Raw genomic sequence first — 16,885 nt, forward strand, 5'->3', positions numbered from 1 at the left:
ATCTTCTACAGGAAAATAATGCTGTACTATTGTAGCTTCTGCTGTAATTTTATCCAATCATAAATGAAATAAAATAAGGTAAAAAAACATTTACACGATATGAAGAAAATTACAAAGTAATTTTTATGTAAATTAAATAATTTTTTGTATAATGTGTATTTTGTTAGAGATAAAATCAACGATAAAATAAAACGTTTTCATGTGTTGACCTATTAAATGCCAATAAATTTTAAACGATTTTATGAGAGATTTCCTTTTTCATTTACGTATTAGCCAGATGTGGAATTCAGGTTACCGGAATATGTACCGTTGAAAACAGGATCTCGCTAAATCCACGTTTTACTGTAACTCGATTTTATTGCGTATAAAAATTTAGAGTGGGCGTAAATATCTACCGCATATTTTAATTTTTAACCTTCCGCCTGTAAAGGGATGTTTCATTACTGACGGTGTTCCACTGGTGAGGGATATATCCCATTCTTTTGTCGGTATTATTGCTTGTTTGTATGTCTGTCGTTCTACGTATTCTATTTTTAAGTCATTCACTCTTAAGTTAGTCTCCTTGATACTAGTTGCGTGTACGTACTTTTGTTGGTATTACTGAGCTAGGGCGAAACATCACCCCTCTTACCGTTTACGTCAGTGAATTTTGTCACCATGTGTCTCTTAAAAAATGGGATTTATCGATGGAAGTTTTTCAAATTTTGTTACAAATGTGTTAAGCGATGAAGAAGATATGTTTCTAAAGACCGATCGTCATCTGAAGAGGAAGATAGTGTTAAGGTATTGAATTACTGTCAAGATGAAATAGAAACTCATTCGTCAGACGATGAGGTAATAATTCAATCTAAAAGATAAAACCGGTCGTAAATATTCACTTACATCGCCTCAACCAAGTAGAGCACAATTATATAATGTAGTGAAAATTTCAAACACTATACAGTATGCAAATATTACTTCTGAAATTGATGCTCTAAACTCACTTACTGATAAAAATTTAATTGATATTGTAGTACATCCCAACCCAGTAGGGAAAGGCACCGCCTAGTGACCTTCCGGTCGCCAAACCTTCCCCCCCCGTTCCTTGCCCTGTTGGGCTTTAACGGGGGTCGTCTATCGCCCTCTGACTTTTTACATCTCATAGTAATAAGCCTTGGCCTCGTTGGGATGCCACCGATGCAAATGTCTCGCTAGACATTTGCATCGGTGATTAAATAACTGAGCTTATTGCCTTCGCTGTAGAGCTCGTCCGGACGATATCGTAGTACAGTTTACAAATAACGAAATAGAGGTAAGACGTGCCAATCATGGTAGCCGAAGACTTGTACATAAAACAGATGATATCGAAATAAAAGCCATCTTAGGACTATACGTGGCAGGAAGAGAAAAAGATGACCATTTGAATACTGAAAAAATGCAGGCACGCTCTTCCGAGTACAAACTTGTAACGTCTTAAATTGCGATCCCTGGATTACTGCCTTATCCAGTTTATGGCGGGCCATGGGGAATACAGAGCATACCTTCATAAGTACGGTCTCGACGACGAACAGAACTATCCGGTATGCGAGGTCCCAGGAAGGGCGGTAGTCAGGGGTGGCGATTTAGTCGGTAGTGCGCAGGTTTACATACGCATATCTTGCGGCACCTGTTAGCGAGCCCGACAATGCTTAAGCGTCCGGAAATTGAATTCTCCATCTCTTCAAAAAAATAAAAAAAACGGATTAAAATTATTACGATGTACAATGCCGATACATTTTATATGATCGATGCGGAGGAGGAGCAACGAAAAAACTAAAGATAGCGTTCCTACATACTATGTAAAAATTCTCTCGGGATCAGTACGTGGGAGTAACCGAAATATCACTTGTAACAAATGGTTTACGACATAGTATTCTTAGCAAATTAAATACGAAATGATTACGGCGGCTTAACGTTTGTTGGATCTTTGCGCAAAAACAAAGCAGATACTCCACCGTGCTTCTTTCCAAACAAAACGGAAAGCGTCCCATCGTCTCAGTTTGATTTCTACGGTAAAACAACTACGGTTTCATTTACTCAAAAAAGGAATAAATCGATTATTTTAATTTCTACAACGCATACTCAGAAAGATATAAATGAAAATACACAGAAACCGTAGATTATCGAGTTCTAAAATTCGACAAAAGATAAGTAGATGCCTTTAATAAAACTTTTCACGCAAATAGCGTTTACAGATGTACCCGTCGCTGGCCCCGTTTTCGGAATTCTTCATCGAGCTGGAATTAATGGCCCGATCCTTTATAGAATTGTTAATAATGAAACAAAGATTAAAAGAAAAGTATTTTTGAAATATCTGGCAAAGCAGTTCTTCAAACCATACATTCAACGACGTCTTGAAACAAATTTGCCTCGTCGACTTAACGAAGATATTTCTAATTTTCTTGGACTAAAGCGGCCGTTAAATGAAGATGAAAAACAGCGTTTCCCAGCTAAATTACAGAAGCAATCAAGGTGTTGCGTTTGACCGGAAAATTAAAAACACTTTGCACAAAATGTGTAAATCCAACGTCTAGACTGTCGGAGAAAGATTTGTATAGAGTAGTATTTTATAGAAACTGGTTTTTGTAAATAGTAAAAGATTTTGTATGTTTCCTTTCATTGTTTCATTATAAAATAATATGTACACGTAGTTTTAATAAATTTCTATTATTTAATTTTTTCTTTTTACCAACACGGTTGTCTTTTTTAACTTTCCAGCGGAAGGTTAAATAGCAATTAAATTACTTGATCCTGTTTCTTAATAATGGATTTACCGATTTTATGAAAAATTTCTTTAAAAAAATTTGCGATTTTATAACAAAAAATTTTAAGACGATGATAAAAGCAAATCTCTTACCAAAATATACATTAAAATAAATATATCTCAAGCGTATTAGGTTGACTTACATCATCAGGTTACAGAAAATTATGAATTAAAAACTCATTTATATTGTAATTAAGTCAAACGTTTTTCCGTTTGACAAAGATGGATTATACAATAGATACAAGCTGTATCTGCCTATCGCTGTAAAAATATGAAACCGTAGAAAAATTATTGTTTTAGTATTAACTACATTTTCACCCTTTAGCCGTATAAAGAAATATTTGCATACCAAAAAGACAAAATAAAGACATAAACACATTATGAAAGACGTAAAGTCTTAATAATTAAAGACATTTTTCTTAACCAAAAAAACAAAATTTTTATTTTTCAAAAGAGAGATTTATGTCTTCAACTAAATATGATTAAGAAATAAATTTTTGGCACGATATGTTTTTTCTATTTAAATCAGGGGTAATTTCTATATACTAAAAGTAACATATTAAGTTACCGATTGGAGATTTTCTTGTGTTTAAAATAATGACAAAAACAATGAACGCTGGAATTTCGTTTCCACAGAAACCGATTCCTTTGCATAAAATATATAAATTTGATGGGATTTATTGTTATATCCGAATTAATTTCTTTTAGAATAATTACTAATGTAACAAAATGAAAACGTGCAACTAATCTAATAATTTCTATTTTGATCTACATTTATATTTTATCGATTTTACTATTCTTTTCATCTTTTTGTTTCAGGGAACGGTCTTCTATAGCAAAAAATCAATCCCATCATTTTTTTACAATATTTTATATTTGATCCTAGAAAAGGTGAGTATAATTCGAAATTCATACGAATAATGGTAATTTTTATTAGTTACATCTTTCATACTAATCGATTAATATTTAAGTTTACAAGCCTAATTTAAAAATTTTAAAAGAGAGATTCTGGTCGAAGTGACTCTACCGATCGATGACTGACATTAATCTCTTATTACACGGATTGGTTCTTATCAAATTTCAAATGTAGTTTCCGTTATGTAAAATTTTAATTTTTCTAACTGCTCGTCAATTACAACAATCAGTTTCTTGGACTCGATCGTCGATCCATTCCTTATTCTTTATTCTATCTTCTTTAAAACCTTTTTGATTTCTATAAGCTGTCGAATCAATCTTAACACTAATATTTAAATAATGCAATTAGTCTGCTTTTAATAATAATACTATTGTAGTTTACTGTACGGATATGAAATTCAAAAAAAGAAGAAAATCATTAACATTAAGTTAAAAAAGTCACTTGCGGCAAAACAGCCTTGTGGAGGTAAAACATGCAAAAATAATAATTAATAGTCTCACTATTATATATATTAATCTTTTTATATTTAGTGGTTCTCTCCGTAAATTATTTCCGTCAAGTAAAATTGTTTTAGTGGAGTAATAATATACTACTGTAGAACTACAGAAATGAAAAATAGATGTCCGTTTAAATTTGAACTACACCGCCTTAATAAATTCCTTAAGTTCGTCATTATGACAAAAAAATAAGTTCGTAATCGATTCTAATATTTATATTTACGTTACGAAAAAAATAAATTTATTTTGGAGGTCGGATAAAATACCACTTTGCTGGAATTTTTATAATTCTATTTTAAAAACTTCATTCTTGTTTGTTATATACCGTGCGTCCCACGAAGAGGTAAAGCTTTTGATTTAATATTGCTCGGCTGTTCCCTCACCAATTCTATTGAAACTTTACAGACCTTTAAACGAAGGTTCTAAAACTTTTCGGTGAAAATTTCAACCGTCTAGGATGTACAGAAATAAAATGGCGGATTTCAAATAAACACATCGATTTCAGATAAAGTACGTGTTTTATATATTACAAAATAGCTGGTAAAAATAATTAAAACCAGATGATGTATTGTTAAACAGCTGTTCAGACTGAATAAAGCAAGTCGATATAATTAGTCGTAACCTCGCTTCACTTTCCTGTGTAAGCATTTAATTATCGCATTTGACAATCTATCATAGCGCATATGATATTTCAGAGCTGAATATCCTGATGTTATTCCACCGACCAAAATGTCAATTTATAAGCGCAGGTGTTGTTGTTGGAACCGGCAGTGTAGTCAAAAAATACTAATGAGGAAGGAAAAGAGAAAACAGTGTGCGCTTCATTGCTGCAACCTCCAGGTAAATCCGATTCGGAGAGAAAAGTTTCTTTAGTAAGCCAAAATCGAGTGTCCAAAGAATCATATATATATATCATATATATATATATATATATATATATATATATATATATATATATATGATATTATTTTAAATTACTTAATTTTTCGAAATTTTTTTTTTAACTAAATAACATTATTTTAAATAATATATATTTTTATTTTTGTCGCATTATCAAGTGTACAGTCTTGGAATAAACCACGGCCTGTTGTAGACAGAAAGTAAGATATATCTACAAATAACTTTAGATAATATTCCTGAATATATTCACACGTTTTTATCACGGTTACTGGATAAATCGTTTTTCAGTTGACATTTCAGAAAACTACAGCGATTATATTTTAAGGTTAACAGTATGATGTTAATAACAATAAAAAATACTATTTTAATTACATCTATTTATATGTTCACAGATATAATCATTTTTTTTCCTTTTAAAAAGTTTTCTTCTCCGTTCAATTGTGTTGTAAGACAGTCCCCTACCTAAACTATTGTTCTCTTTTAAAGAGAAGCAATTTTTATTATAAATTTCCAATTTTCGTAAGTAATTAGGTGTTTGTGTTAATATTATATAATATACCTTTTAATATTTATTAATGATATTTGTGACGTATTGATTCTACTACCCTAGTTATTTAATTATATTTTTTTACCCTGTTATTACCCCGTTTAAAAATAAAATAATTTTTTTTAATTTGATTTGTTTTTGTAAATTGTACAATATTGTGACCCACTAAGACAGAATTCAAATAATAAAAAATACAATAAAATGTATACTTACATCCTTAGATACCTAATACTTAAAACGTTATCAAGTACTTAATTATAAGTCGACAAAGCTCACGTTCGTGAAGGACCGCAGTACTGTTGCTATGTTAGGTTTCAGGTAGAGATGGACATGCAACACAACCGTACAGTCTGGGCTTAGTCCTACTGAACCAAGTGTCAGGCTTGTCGATCCATTTTAAACAATAAATATTGTCCTTTAAAATATGTTACTGGAACCTGTAATTTCTTTCTGTTTACGGTAATAGCACGATTAATAAATTAATTTACATTACTGTATTCATAAGTGAAATAAATTTAACCCGCAATTAACGATTTAAGTCATCATAGTGCACAGAATTATACTCAAATCTGATGATAGTTTGGAGGTATAGGGCTACGGAATCGCAATAAGTCGGATATAGCTGCGGAATAAAAAATAAAAATATTTTTATACGAATTTACTAAATAATTAAACGATCGATACTACCTTAAAACAGTCCTTAACCGGTTTCGTTTGCGGTTTCCCTAAAACTGTCTTCTGCGACAGGCTAACAACCCTCGATTTCTGAGTTTGACTCTGTTTCACTTCCACCGGAATTGATTTCCGATTCATCTTCACTACCTGACGTCTCATCTTCCATCCCTATATTTATAACTATAATTTCATCGGCATCTTCCATTTACTCATCTGTTTTCCACTAAGAATCCAATATCTCCTGAACTTTCTCTCCTGAAACGCATTTGACTGCCAAGAGGTTTTACGCGTTCGCTTGACATCTTTTGCAGTTTCCAGTGCAAAGATCGGAGAATATTTATTTTTATTAGTTATAGAACGCCTACAAATTACGTAATGCTTATAACTACGCGCCTATTTTAAACTTTTAACCCGTAATTTTATGACTCGCGCGTCTCTGTTCGTCATAATATCCTTACTTAAACCAAACAATTGATGAAAGAAATTTATGATTATTTACTTGTATATAAGTTTTTTTTAAATAATTTCATCGTGCGTTTTTTTAAAGTACATCGACTACTCAAAACGATTGCTATTATTACAAAATGACCTGGCAAAAGGTAAAATTCATTATTTGTACAAAAATAGCCGTTATTAAGCAGAAGAAAAACTGATATTTTATTATTATATACTAAAATTAAAACGTCAATTAATTAATTCATTAATATAAATAAAGCCTAATAAATATTATAATTTTATTTAACACTATCGTGATGTGCGTCTGCGTCCATACACACAGAAAATATAATTTAACGGTAGAAGTCGAAATTACTTTACTTATACCATTGGAACGTGACTGAACACAGCGGCAGTAATAAGTGGTATCAAAAAGTTGATAAATATTAATTAAAATATAATTTTTTTTTTTTAAATCGAGGTAATTTTATAATAAAAAAATAACAATTTAGAAATTTCCGGTAATAAATAATTAAAAACTTGGTTATCGAAAATATTATTTTCATCTATTTCTAGAATATTTGAAGTTATTTATTAAAAAAAATAATAATTTTTATCAGTTTTTTTTTTTTAATAAGTCTTATCGAAAAGCTCAAAGCTTGAAGCTTGTCGTGGGAAATCCCTGACAATGATAATTTCATAATCCTGTAAGTTGTATTACGTAATTTTAAGTAGCTGCGTTTAAACTAATAGAAATTTGACGTTGAAAACTGAATATAATTTATAAATATAAATTCCTTAATTTCATCGATGAATTAGTAAAAGTTAGGTAATTAATTAATTATTGATTCATTTATAAATTACATTATCATTATGGGATAATGATTTATTATATATTAGATTGTAATGTTATTGTTCAATCAAAATTAAAGGCGACACAAGTCATAAAATATTTAGTGTTGTTAGTGCACGACTATACTAAAAGTGTACGTATTGTATTACTATTACTAGTGTTATTCAATAGCTCTATCGATCAAACCGATATTTCAAAACTGTCATATTTTTTTTCTCTCTCTTCTCTGAACATTATTCGATGTACATTATTTTTATCTCACATTTTGTGATTAATGAATCTCATTAATAAACATACTCGAACTCGTAGATTTGAATCCATATTTTACATTTCATATTCGGTATTGCGTATATTCTGAGCTTTTACTCATCTCAATTTTTATCGTAATTGTTTTAATTACACATTATTCGTGTAATTTAAAAATGTTGAATCGCATTTATAATGTCGGTTATATAAAATGATATTAATAAATTAATTACAGATTCTGTATTTACTATTTGTTTGAAATTAATGAATGAAGGTAAAATAAACGTTAATATTTATTCATCGATTTTGTTTTTTAAATGTTTCCTTTGGTGAACTCTTATTTTAATAGATTTCTATTTAATTGATTTTCAGGGTTAAATTTTTTTTTCTTTATTTATTACTATACTAAGAAAATAAAAAGCTGGCCAAGTAATGCACGACTATTCCAGCTAAGCCGATGAACTCATGACCACCGAAATAAGATTTAAGGGCCAAAATCCCCAAATTTCGAATGAGCTTCCTTCCTGGGGGATATTTATAAAAACTTTATAAACAACTTATTCGTAAAAAAAAAAATAATTTAAAAATATTAAAACAATAAAGTACAATTGTTATGAAAGTAATGAAAAAATTGCTTCTTATTTTGGGCCCAGAATATGTAAGTGCCTAAGCTTAAAAATCTTAAAAACAGAATATAAATTTTTTTGTGGTGGGGAATAAATTTAAGAAGGGTTTTTGAATGTAGTTTATGCTTAAAAAATTTTAAGTAAATTTTTCTCTAAATTTATCACCCTTTCGATAAAGGACATCGCATAAATTACTACGCTAATAGCAATAAACAATTTTTGTTGGAACTTGTTATATTTATTATTATAGTGACTATCTAAAAAGAAAAAAACACATACGTTCTTTAAATAATATTTGATTTTATTAAAAAAAAAGAGAATCAGAAATCGTTGATACAATTGTTATAAATCAGAAAAATTTTTTCTTTCAGACAAGATTATTTTAGTAACAGGAAAGGACACGCTAAGCTGTGATTATTTATTACTTTCAAGGCGTCTACACCTGTTTCTTCAGGTCCTATTAATGAATCGTGCTTTGTTCACACTCCGACTCAATTGGCAATCTTTTTTCTCTCTTTTTCAATCTATTTTAAAATAACTTTTAAATTTAGAAAACAAGATGTTCGTTTTCTAAAGCTTTCGTTGAGTTACACGTACTTCTCTATAGCCAACGCGTTACCGTAGTACGTCCCTTTTCTTTTTATCATTAACCTTAATATTTTCATTAATTATAAATTTAAAGGAAATGTTTCTACAAAAATTAAATCAAACCTCTTGTAAACATTTAAAAGATTTCTACAATATGAAATTAATGAAATTTTAATTGTCTTCATATTTTGCCTGAAAAAGTGGACAAATCTTTGTTATTATATTTGTGTTATAAAAACGAACGAGATAATAGTAAAAAAAATTTTTTTAAATGAAAGCCGATCCTTTACTGTATACTAGCTTTTCAGTAAATAAATACATTAAAGTTCCAGTGAAGTTATGCATTTTGTAAGATTGAAGTTCATGTAATTACCGATCTGTCTTCTGGGAAAATGAATAGGAAAAATAATTTTAAAACTTAGAACAAATAACATACTCTGAATTTATATCTTCACATAATTTAAAATTATATTTATTTTTACAAGAAGATTCATATTTCTGGTGTCTTATAATAAAAGTTAAACTATCCCGTTTAGTGAACGTCTGTATACCGGTTACAAACGGTAATTTCGATCTTACGGTGTAAAATAATCGGTCTTTATTATTGGATTATTTGGTGAATAATCAAAAATGAAAAAGAACTAACATACAGGAAAAAGAAAGATAACGTGAAAAAATATTTCTAAAAAAAAAAAGATGAATACGAAGAGGAAGAAAACTTTAAGACCAAGGAAAAAATAAAAAAATTGAGTGAGAAATTTGAAAATGATTGGCAACAAAAAACAAATAAATGAAATGATGATCAACTCCGATTTAGGGAGACTATTTTCCGACAATATAATAGGAGTAATGAACTAAAAGATAAGTTTTGCAATTTATAAAAAAAAAGAAAAAGAAATCAGTAAAAGGAATTTAATAAAAAGATCGGGCATGTATGCCTCAGAGTATTTATGTTCATGTGAGGGTCCCAAAAATAATACTTTTCAATTAATATTAAATAAGCAGTTGCTTCACCAATCTGTTACATATACGTATACATATTCAACAATGCCTATTAAATTACATACACATATTTTAAAAATTTTATTATTAACTCTTGTAAGATCCAAATATTTCATTAATTAAAATTTTTATTTGGCCATTACTATGGAACCGATCAAAATAAGTACCACTGCTGATATATCGTTGAAAAGCACTCAATGAGGGCTTATTACTGCAATTAAAGAAAAGTCCAAAATCTAAATTTTTGGGATTTGGTTTTTTTTGGACACTTTTGGTTCAGTCAATTGCAATCAAAAGGGAGATGCACAAGATGTTACAACAGTCCAAAATTTCAACATCGTAGGGCTAGTCGTTTTTTATTTATGCTAGGTACATACGTACGTACGTATAGACGTAACGCCGAAACCAGTCAAAATGGATTTGGGGATAGTCCAAATTTTTTTCCACCCTTGTGTATATAATAAGATTATGGTTTATGGAAGGACCTTTCTAGAACGAAATATATATAATATATAATTAATTATATATAAAATATATATAATTAATCATCCCACCCATCTTGCCATCAACGCTTGATTTTCGAAATCTTGAGAAAAAATTAGACAAGGGTTAATATTTTGTCAAAAATGGTCTGTATTTTTGATTGTGTTAATTTTTTTATTTTAATCATCTTGTAATGTAATTTTGTAGTTACAGAAAGATTATAATTCAAAGTGATACATAACGTTTAACTCTATAATTTGCGTTATATTTTTGTTGAAAAAATTTGTGATAATTATAGTTTAAAATCTGTTTTACAACGGTTTTTCTAGTAGAACCGTAACCAATCGGATTAAAGTTTCCCTATGGCACAAAATTAAAAGGATTAGTGAGGTTATTAACACTATGCTAGTCCTCCAGTGTTTTAAAATGTATATTTAAAGTTGATCAATGTAAAATAACTTCAGAAGCAACGAAGATCTATGATCTCTGCATGGGTTGTTGGCGGGGTGGGTGCCGTCTGTATTATGGGGACTTTGAGCCTTCCCTTTGTATAGGGTAGTTTGTCATAAACTGTGACTCATCGAGGGTAAATCGTCAATGATTTTTTCCCTTGTCATAAACTGTGACTGTAAAGAGGATTTTTTCCCAGCTTTTACTTCAAAGGTTTTTTCTACATAATTAATACGAGAACGTATATAGAAATATATATCTTATATATAGAAAAACGTATATAGAAATATATCATCTTACGGTAATAGAAATTACCGTAAGATGATGAGTATATATATATATATAAACTTCCTTAATTTTTTAAAAACACTAAACCAAAGCCACAAAATGCTATTTTCTTCGTCTATAATTTTTTAAGTATAATTTTTTTGTAATTGTCTCTTCAGTTGCTTTTTATCAACAAGTGTGACCTAATTTATTATAAATATATTTTTTTGAAATACGATATGAATATCAAACGAGTTTTGGAAGATTAGCGTATTTATTAACGTTGTTGTAATATTTTTGGATGCGGTACAAATAATTGTGCGCGTCATTATTATAAACTGTTAATTGTTTATAAATTAATTATTCATAATATTCTGTCATTAATAAATTAATTATTCGTAATATTCTGTCATTAACTAATTATTCATAGCTCATTTATAATTTTAAATGAACATTTTTAACGTATACAAATGAAATCGTAATTATTAACGTTACTTGACTCTGACTCATGTTTGTTAAAAAATGTCTTCGTTTGTAAAATTATTCACTATCTTTACATGTAATTTAATTATAATGTAATTATATTTTATAATTATGCTTACTTAGTCATGTTGTTATTCTATAATTTAACTAATGTTTAAAAATCGATAGTAATCAAACAACAAAAACAATATAATCTTTTAATTACTCATTTTTAATTAAATACATTTTTAATAAAATAACCTCATAAAATTTTACCAAATATTTAAATTTGTATTTTGAATTATTTTTCTTCTACATTTAGTAGAATACAGAATTTATTAATTTCAAAATTAATTTTTAAATGAAAAAATAATTTATTTGGTAGCAAGGGATATCAAGTCACAAAGTAATCGGTTTATGTCCACCGTGATTGAATTTTTTTTCTACTTACCTTTTTATTAGTTCTTTGGTACCCGTTTTTAAACGATCTCTTGATTTAACCTGGATTTGAATTCGAATCAACGTGTTGAAATACTACATAGTACTGTTTATTTTAAACAAGTATTCATCAGTTGAGGGTTTTCAGGTCTTTTCAGAATACATGGAAAAATTTATTTCCCTAAAATAACATTAATTGTAAGAGTAAAAAAAAACTAAGAAGTAAAAAATGCAATACGTATGACAAAGCAAAACTCTCCGTAAAGTAGAACCAACTAGATAGTTGATGTAAGAAATAATCTTTTTTTAAATATTGACTACCCAGGGGGTTGTCTACATTAACGGGCCTCCCCGTCCATCCCTCCGGTTAGATCTTTTCATTACCTGCCTCTAACCCTATGGCGGGGTATCCAAGTCCGACTATGTCGTTGCTAGACCCCTCCTCACCGGAAGCCGGGACTCAGTCTTGACGCCAGCCTCGAGAGCACCCCGTACAGGAAACTAACACCGGGTCTTGGTATTTTTCGTGAAGGGATGAGAGAGTTCCAGTGCCTTTTCATTGCCGCCCATCCGTGCAAGCACAGACGAACAGCAGGGTGCTGTCCCTCAACTCCTCGCACCCCATCCTCTCTGGCTTTGTGCTGGAGTATCCGTGTCACAAAGTCAGTTACCGCACGAAACCTCTCTGCCCCCGATAACATACAGTCTATGATCGCGTCAAATGTAAGGGTCAAAAAAAGGCAAAAGAGGTCGTCAGCTCTCATACTGGCATGTAAGTACACCTGTCATCTGCCGATTAGGTTGACATTAAATAAGAAGAAAAATTAGTTAATTCTTATGGTTTTTTACCCGAAAAATCGAATAAAGTAAATCCATTTAAGCGAGTGGAATCGGCACAAGAGAAGTGCGGAGGCGTGGACATCGTTTTGTTAAGTGTCCTCCAAACCATCGAATGCAAAACTCCGATCTGCTTAGAAAGATGTCGTATATTGTCGTCTGGACTGCGCTTAACTGCATGGATAATAATTTCATTAATAACATCGTCCGGTTGGACAAATCGTTCCTAGGTGATGCGATGAAAAAAAACCGCGTTAATTAACTTTGTTTTGGATCTGGTTTCTCCCTCTTTTGAAAATAAGTACGGCATTACTTCAATGGCAAACCGAACACACTAAAATTCAAACTAAAATTCTCAGAAAACCTTCGCTAACGATAGTACAGTTCACAGTAACGCTAATACAGTATTGCGCATTATTGAGCAGCTAAGTAATTTTTATTTATTTTTCTTTTACAATTTTTTTGTAATTTTCAGTTTTGGTTTTTTGTGTTTATTACCCATTTAAAAACGTTATTGTACGTCAAACATAAAAACAGGGTTTTCCCCAGAGTTTATTGGTTTTACCAAAGGTTTCTCAAAAACTACCCAAAATCACTAATTTTGTCAGTATGGCCTAATTTCACCAGGGTATCTGAAATCCGAGCGAAATCTTTCACTAGCCGTAACTCGCAAACGAAGCATTTTGGGACATTTGTTTACATGAAATTTTCCATTTTTACTTTTTCCATTATTTTTACAAGTAAAGTAGGTTAAGACAGTCCGGGGGGGGAACTTCGTGATACTACATACAGAATGAATGAGAAAGATTGTAGCATATTTTCAGGAGATGTTCTTCTGGTGAAAATAAAGAAGAAAATATTTATGAAGGTAGGTTTGGAAATGCTTCGTTAGCAAGTGTCGGCTGGAGGATGATTTCTCTCTGATTTATATGGCTTCGATAAAATTAAGCCAGACTAATTCTTGACATCCAAATTAGGGCCAAATCAAAAAAGAAAATAGGTCCCAGAACGGTGCTTTTAGTAGTTTTGGATTTCAGGCGCAAAATAATTTTTACATAAACGTAAAATAAACTTGTAAAGAATTTGATTATGAATTTCGAAGTTTTAAATTTTGATTTTTAAAACTGTGTAGGTTAATCGATAATTAATGAAACTGTATTATCTTAATTTATCTTAATTAATAACCGTAGTTCACACCTTTAAGTATCTGTGATGCTATGATACTTAAGTTTGAGACAAGGTGAGATCAAGGTGTCGCAGAACCATTAAGTTGTTACGGAGTAACGATAAATTTTAACCCTTACAAACTTTTGATTCGATAGTACTTTGAACGATTCCAATAGTAATTTAATTTCAAAGATGTTAAATAGATAAAATGTCTCGACGAACAATTGTTTCAAAATAAAATATAATAAAAAAATTTACTTCAGGTCCAAATTAATTTTTTGTAAACAAAATATCTACTTTAATGGATAACATATATCTAAAAATATTCTAATTTGTCACTCTACCGTATACTTACCGTTGCGATAATAAAATTTACAATTTTCACACGATAAATACTTTTGTTAATTTTGATTTTGATTTATGAATGCGTCACATTGTTTTGACAGTTCCCAAAACAAGATATTTGTCACGAAATTAGTTCTGCTAAAAAATAAGTAATTATTATTAGAGAAGAATAGGGAATCATTTGCATACGAACAGTATTATAGATCGCATTGAAAAGAAATGTTGCCAGCATCTTAGTAATTTATTATAAAACAATTTTAATTAATATATTATTTATTTATTAATTAATCAAGTGAAATAAATTAATTTAAATTTGTTATTATATAATTAAGATAATTGTTTTAACTCTTAGTTTTACAGAGTCAGCGAATACTTACTAACTTACTCCCTGTAACAGTTCTACAACAATAGAAGTCTTTCAGTCCCTTTTCTCTTAATAAAGCTACATTTATCTTCGTTCAACATTATTTCTCTCTCTTTTCTTTTACTTTTACATACATCCACACAGACACACCGGCACACGTACGTATAATACACGGTAGTACGATGCGTTGTGAACTCAATTTGTTTTCAGACGGTTTGGGAACACAGCCAAGAATGGCAAGGCATAATTTGAATTCGCAGACAAGTACGACCAGTCAGTTGAAACCGATATTAAATATGAGATGGAAGAAATGACTTCATGGAAGTTCAAGTATTAACTAACAACAGAGAAATACATTAATTGAAGCATAATTAAGCTTTCTCTGAATTCTACTTATCTTTATTCTTGTCTGATATTCTCTTTCTATTCTATTCTTACTTGTTTTCTCCCTTTCGGTCGATGATTTCATTTATTTTTTCTTAGTTCTTGTTCTAAGATCCCAATATACGAGCGCAGCATTTTTTTTTCTTTTAATATATTAATAAAAATCATCGATCGCTTTTGTGAATTAGATATTGAATATTTCCATGGAAACCGTTCTGAATTAACAACCTTTCTTTCTTTTAAATTTTTTTATATCGACGTTTTTAATAATCTTGCATAACTTTATTCCGTAATCTAACTATATTAATAGTTTCTTACGTTTTGTTTCCTCAGGTTTTATAGATTATACATTTTCCGTGTATATATATACCCTTAGCGAATTGCTTTTTTTCTTTCTTTTTACTCAATGTACCCACGATTTACATAACTTTTCTAATGTATATTATCATTTTTGTAATGCATTTTTTTCACTATCAGGAATTTTACTACTGAAAGGGAAAGGAACTGACTTATACATCATAACGAGTTCACCTTATTTTTTCACATTTCTTTTATGATTGTTGTTAATAATATTATTGAAAATTAAAGCACTTATACAAAATTTTCCTTAGTAACTGGAGCTATATGTCAGATGCTAAAGAAAACTTTATATTAGGCATCTTAAATAACAGTGATAACTGCAAATAAATCTTTCACATTTATCTGGAAATATGTATTTATATATTTTAAAAACGTTATAAAGTTAAAAATACAATAAAATCTTAATGAATTCCTTATTATACATACACATTGTTATCACCTTCTGTTATAAATGATAAACCGTTATTAATAAAAGCCGAATCTTAGTTTCACTTATGAATGTGGAAAGCGATCAGCATGCGTTAGTTTTGCCGGTATTGCTTGTAGTCGTAGCAACAAGCCACCATTCGCACCCTCTAGCACAGTGTTTCCGAATCATCAACTAAAACGTAGTATTATTGGCCCAGCAATGTACGAGCTTGTGACGACACGAAAAGACTGCATATTACTACTACTGGGCCTGAAAACATCAACTCCGCGTATCAAATCGAAATATTATTTATCGTATTGTACGCGGTAATATCATATTTACATTTACTAATTATAAAAAAAATACGTAATTAATTATTTTATAACCCTTATTTGTAGTAAATTATTAATTTTTAATAATAAACAAAAGCGTAAGTGAATTTTTGTTCGTGCATTTAATTCAAACTTCTAGCATGTTCACCATCTTCGCTAAACGAATCGCTATCATTTTCACTTATCAGTCTACATGTAAAATGTTACGTTCTGTCGCTTCATATATCAGTGGTTCCAGTTTTTCATACTCTTTTTCAATATTTTTTTTTTTTACTTTTTATAAATAGGGTTTCTAGTCATAATCAATCTTATAATTAATTTTTCAACATTTGTCAAAGAAAGTGATGTGTTATGACTCGCCACATATCTTTTTACGATTGACCGTATCATCTCGATCGGATTCAAATCACGATGTTACGGTGGCAGTCTAAGAACACGATGCCCATGTTTTTTTTCCAAAAGTTCATTCAAGTGATATTTTTGTACTTAAGTATTACGTAACTTTATTAATTTATATAAC

At 30.0% G+C, this 16,885-nt stretch overlaps 1 protein-coding gene and 1 long non-coding RNA gene across 7 annotated transcripts in view; one reads left to right on the plus strand and one right to left on the minus strand.

The window, feature by feature from the left end:
• The window catches only part of LOC142328852 (RNA-binding protein Raly), a 938,200-nt gene that overhangs the window by 431,031 nt on the left and 490,284 nt on the right, over positions 1–16,885 (minus strand). The window lies entirely within an intron of this gene.
• The window catches only part of LOC142328853 (uncharacterized), a 343,892-nt gene that overhangs the window by 194,256 nt on the left and 132,751 nt on the right, over positions 1–16,885 (plus strand). The window contains exon 3 of the long non-coding RNA XR_012757372.1: positions 3,602–3,673. This is a non-coding gene — a long non-coding RNA (uncharacterized LOC142328853). The remainder of the gene's footprint in view (positions 1–3,601; positions 3,674–16,885) is intronic.

Source organism: Lycorma delicatula, chromosome 8 (assembly GCF_047948215.1).
Source record: "Lycorma delicatula isolate Av1 chromosome 8, ASM4794821v1, whole genome shotgun sequence".
NCBI classification, from domain to species: Eukaryota; Metazoa; Arthropoda; class Insecta; order Hemiptera; family Fulgoridae; genus Lycorma; species Lycorma delicatula.